The sequence below is a fragment of the Denticeps clupeoides genome, unplaced genomic scaffold, assembly GCF_900700375.1.
Source record: "Denticeps clupeoides unplaced genomic scaffold, fDenClu1.1, whole genome shotgun sequence".
In the NCBI taxonomy this organism is placed as follows: domain Eukaryota; kingdom Metazoa; phylum Chordata; class Actinopteri; order Clupeiformes; family Denticipitidae; genus Denticeps; species Denticeps clupeoides.
Genome location: NW_021629741.1, coordinates 71,915 through 76,994, shown reverse-complemented (window position 1 = coordinate 76,994; position 5,080 = coordinate 71,915). Strand labels below are relative to the sequence as shown.

The 5,080-nt window shown below is 40.5% G+C and overlaps 1 long non-coding RNA gene across 3 annotated transcripts; it reads right to left on the bottom strand.

Moving 5' to 3' along the window:
- Positions 1–265: 265 nt before the first annotated feature.
- Positions 266–4,606, bottom strand: LOC114773200 (uncharacterized). Of its 3 annotated transcripts, none has more exons than XR_003744239.1 (5): positions 4,410–4,606; positions 2,080–3,801; positions 1,794–1,808; positions 1,453–1,617; positions 266–819 (listed from the first exon to the last, which is right to left on the bottom strand). It is a non-coding gene; the product is annotated as an uncharacterized LOC114773200 (long non-coding RNA). The 3 variants fall into 3 exon arrangements; XR_003744237.1 differs by having other exon boundaries at positions 1,794–1,849; positions 4,410–4,605; XR_003744238.1 differs by lacking the exon at positions 266–819 and adding an exon at positions 1,003–1,064 and having other exon boundaries at positions 1,794–1,849.
- Between the last annotated feature and the right edge of the window lie 474 nt (positions 4,607–5,080).

Sequence of the window (5,080 nt, the reverse complement as noted above, 5' to 3'; positions counted from 1 at the left end):
GTAAACTCTCTATGAAGGAGTAGTAAAAAGTCAGAAAAATATCTTTCCTGACTCCAAAGGATTTGAGCTGCCTAAGAAGGTTTTGCTTTGCATTCTCTCGATGAGCTTCGAGATGTCGTCACCTGAAATGGTTTTCCAACAGTCTTGAAGGAGTTCCCAGAGGTGTTTAGCTTTGCCTTCACTCTGCGCTCCTGCTCACCCCAAAACATCTCGACTGGGCTCAGGTCCGGTGACTGTGGAGGCCAGGTCTCCACTTTTTTTTTTTTTTTTTATGTGTTCATTCATAATTTTGATGCCTTCAGTGAGAATTTACCAAAGTAAATGGTCTTAAAAATAAAGAAAACACATTGAATGAGAAGGTGTGTCCAAACTTTTGGCCTGTAATGTATACTCCTTAACTAGTTCTGCTGGCTTCCCGTGGATGGAGGTTGTAACTGCTGCAGCCAGGTCTGCTTGCTGGTGAAGGTCACCACCATCTCCTTGGTTGTCTGATGTTCAGTTCCAGACATGAGGTGTCACACCAGTCCACAAACTCCTGCAGAAGCGGACCATGGTTGTGTGAGGGGCCTGACAGCAGAGACTGAAGGAGGATTCTGTGCCTGCAGTCATCTGTATATAAGATGAAGAGCAGAGGAGAGAGCACGCAGCCTTGTGGTGACCAGGTGGAGGTATAACGGAGGTCAAAGAGAGTTTTGTTAACCAGTACTCTCTGTGATCTGTTGATCAGAAAGTCCAATATCCACAGGATTGTCTGGTTGTCCGGATGAAAGTTGGAGGAAAGTTTATTAGCCAGGATGTGGGGTTGCAGGGTGTCGAAAGCTGAGGACAAGTCAACAAATAAGAATCTTAGTGAAGGAATAAATTTCTGTATACAAAGAAATTAGATCATCGTTAGTCATGTAGACAGTTTTTCAGATATAAATGTATTTGTAACATATTAATTTATTATTAATTTCTGGTTATTCATATAGATGCACAAATCAATACTCACTAGAGCTTAATACTTGCAATGTCATTGTCCACTTTGTCCACCAACACTATTTAAACCTGCACCACTAGTCCATCTTAAAAATTGAAGGTTATGTTTTAGTACTTTTTAACAGCAATGTACAATTAGATAACTAACTTTGCTAACTTCTTCTGGTTCACTTCTCAAAGTATCCAAAATATGCAGATGCAACCTCAAGTGCAGAACCCAGAGACGTTTCCCATGATATCAGAAGACAATGCTGTGAAGGGACAACATGGTAGACCATATACGGTAGACTATAGACCAACTCCTGATGCTCTGCAGGCATAATGGAAGCGTTTACAAACTGTTGAGAATTTGCCTGCTAATGTTTACTTTATTACAGTGTAATACAATTTAAATTTGGTACAATATATTAATGTTGATATCGCCGACATCGCCAGACCAGGAAAGAGGTGCACTGGTCCGAATCTTGGACTCACCCAATCAGTTCCTCCACTCTTGTCTGTCCTCGTGCAGATCAGCGGTATGTCATGCTGCGCCGTCCCCAATTCAGGCTGCATTCTTTCCCTCCTCTCTTCCGCAAATGTGGAGCAAAATGAAGAAACTCGGAGTGCGCTGGCAGCGGTGGGGTCAGTGAAGGTGGACTGCAGTTTAAATGGAGTAACCTTAAAGATGCAGTTTTTTTATTCTGGAAGACAGTGAGCTTACATTCTCATGTTTTTGTAAGATCTGCCGCATGGGATCGCACAAAAAAAACATACAGTACCCACACTAAAGTATCACTGACAATTTGCTTTATCAAAGGACTCAGGCTCCTTACCTGTATAAAATACAACTGGAAGACAGAAGTGTTGCTGATTGATGAGCTCTGGGACCCTTTTTTTAATGGACATTAAACAGAGAAAACTATTTAACTTACTTGTGACTATAAGTATTCATTTCAACTAATTACAGCTGTTCTGGGACAGTTTTGAAAATCAAATTTCAATCAAATGTAATATTAAAATGAAAACATGAATATAACTATTTTCAATTCCAATCTCTGGAATAAATGAACTCTATACACATTATGGTGCATCATGGCATTTTTTTTGGATGTGTGGCACCTGGCACTTTCTGCAGGGTAGACGTGTTTTCACCCTATGGATGCCGCATCCTGCAGTATCCCATCACCGCTTGGCAGAGACGTGGTGTAGAAAATATAAGTAAAGTAAAAAATGTATTTATTTAGCAATTTCATTATGTAACTGATTTGAAATAAACAATACTGTACTCAGCAATTCAACAAAGAACATCAAGTACAGGGAGAAAACATAAAAAATATATAACTGAAAAATATATGAATAATCTTTCTTTAATAATAAATTCTTAAACAGAGAGTACATACCGAAAATGCTGTGTTACGGTAATGTTTTTGCCCTTTTTCGGGTGACTCGGCCTACTCTCACCTACTTTCTGAAAATGCTGAGTGATTATTGAGTGATTGTTTTTTATTTTATATCGGTGTTAGTGTACCCTAATACTGTATCTGAAGTCTCTTTCTGAAATTCAGCCTTGGTGCAGAATTACAGCCACTTTGATCCAGTCCCACAATGAAATTCCCAAGGACGCGCAGTTTCAATGTCTGTAACTTTCAAATGCTAATGAGGAGGAGAGAGGTGGGACGAGTAGGAGAGCGGCCTATAGAAATTAAAGGGGCATTAGTGGAAATGACATCATCACACCATTCACCAATCACAATGAGAAATAGAAATTCTATTTTTTTTACTTGAAATAAATGATTGTTTTTACAGCCTCTTGCATGAAGTAACTAAAAAATACATTTGTGCTCATTTTCAGAGAGCAAATTCAATGATGACATAAAGGAACAAATTCCAGATCAGACTGTTTGCCGCACCCCTTTTTACACCGAAATTGAAATTAGGATCTTCTTCATTATCTGGAAACGACTCTCTTGCTGCTCTTTTTTCTGTTCCAGCAACATCCTGAGCGTCGCTTATATGCTGGACAATCTAGGGATGAACTTTGCCATGTAGATCACCATCCCTCATGCCTCACGCCTCACATCCTCTTTGCATTGTGGTCTCTCCATATCAGCTATGGCTCATGTTTTTCTTGGGTCAGGACTCAGTCCATCCTCAGACAACACATCTAATATGAATGTCAGTGACTTTCAGCCAATTCACATTTATTTGTTCAATTTCAGGTTGACACTTTTTTTGTGTGAAGTGACGTCATTGTGAAACCACAGCACAGCACATGGTGCCACAACAAAATGTGTCCTCTGCTTTTAACCATCACCCTTGGTGAGCAGTGGGCAGCCAGTAGTGCATGCCTGCATGCATACATGGAACGTTATCGAGAAGATTGATGAACTGACTGATTGGGTGAGCTCTCATCATACTGCAAAAGAAAAATGATGCATTATGAATATGTTTGGATGCTAGAGATGCTAGAAGATACTGAGACCTAGTGAAGGTTGCATCAAATGAGTGATTGATAGTGGTCAGTCTTGGATCCGATAAGTAAAGTGAGGGTGAAGGACAGAATGTGGTGGTCAGTGATGTGAAGAGGAGTGAAAGAAAGGTCGGTAGGTGGAGAGGGACGAATGAAGACCAGGTCCAGGTCCATTCCCTTTCCTCTTTTGTTGCTGCAGGATTTCAGGATTTCATGTGTCTTGCACTGAGGAGAGGCTTTTGTCGGGCCACTCTACCATAAAGCATGGTATATAGAGAAGATCCGTAGAGAAGATCGTGAGGTCCTGGACGTAGCTGATTTGGTCACTGTAACATGGTAGGTGGTAGTAGCCTAGAGGGTAACACACTCACCTATAAACCAGAAGACCCAGGTTCAAATCCCACTTACTAGCATTGTGTCCCTATCAGAACTACATCATGGACCTCCTCCCTCGACACAGGTACAGTCCAGATGATGCTGAGTTGATGTTAAAACTCTTCAGCGTTTACAGCGATGATCCACTAAATCTGCCTCCCCCTATTTACAGAATTTCAATAATCAACCAATATCAGTATGTAACTTTGTCTAATCGTTCAAATGTTACATGTAGCACCAGGTTCCGGAGAAACGTTATTTCACTATGTACTGTCTAACATGTATATGCTGCCCTCGCTCTGGGTTTTCTAGTCTCCACCTGCTAGACAGCGAGATAACGATGCTCCAATAAACAGACTTGTATTTGCTTTTCTGTGCTGATTTATTGAAGAATGGCCTCTGACCATTGCCTTCTCTATGACCATCGTAAAACTGAAAAAATACAAATGTGACGATCAGCTAAATAACATAGCAAATTAGCTCGTTACATGCGCACAGCAAACTAACACAAAATACACATTTCTAACGCTACTAATATACAAATACTTATATCGTAAACACAAAACAAAAAGAAAGTGCTTATCTCGTCACAACCAATACTTACAGACAAATCTTGTCCAAAGCAACAACATTCTTGCTCAATACGGGAATGCTTCGGCACTATGTTCCGCCATCTGGATTCTTAGTCTCCCGTTTTCAGAGTAACCAAAAATAATATTACGAGACAGCCACTAGAGGGAGCTATAGGCCAACTTACTGCCTGCACAAGGCAGAATAATGTATATAGCTGAAATGAGAATAAAGCTTAACTTAAACTTCAATGTAGTAGCATTCAGTGACATGTAAGTTCTGCATGTTACTTTATAGTTTTATTGTGGCGTCAGGATGAAAAAGAGAGGACGCTTCAGTCGTCTTGAGGTCCGCAGCCAACAGACAACTTTTACAACTCAAGCCCAACTGAAAGTGAGAGAGCAGCACTTTTTACCCCCCGCTGCTGCACATCTACCCCACGATGTCCCGCATCCCACACACACACACACACACACACTAAAAATAGATTCCCTTTACATACAAACCCGCAAGGTAATGAGAGGAATTTGGAGATTTTCTGCTCTGATGTTTCACTTGATATTAAATTACCATATGAATTAAATGTTCACCTAACCTGCATTTGGTCTGAAATTTTTTCAGAAAACAAATTTCACATGACCACCTATCAAATCTGACCCAGGACTGTATGCAGAAGCATCAAGTACAGGCTATATCCAGTGCCAG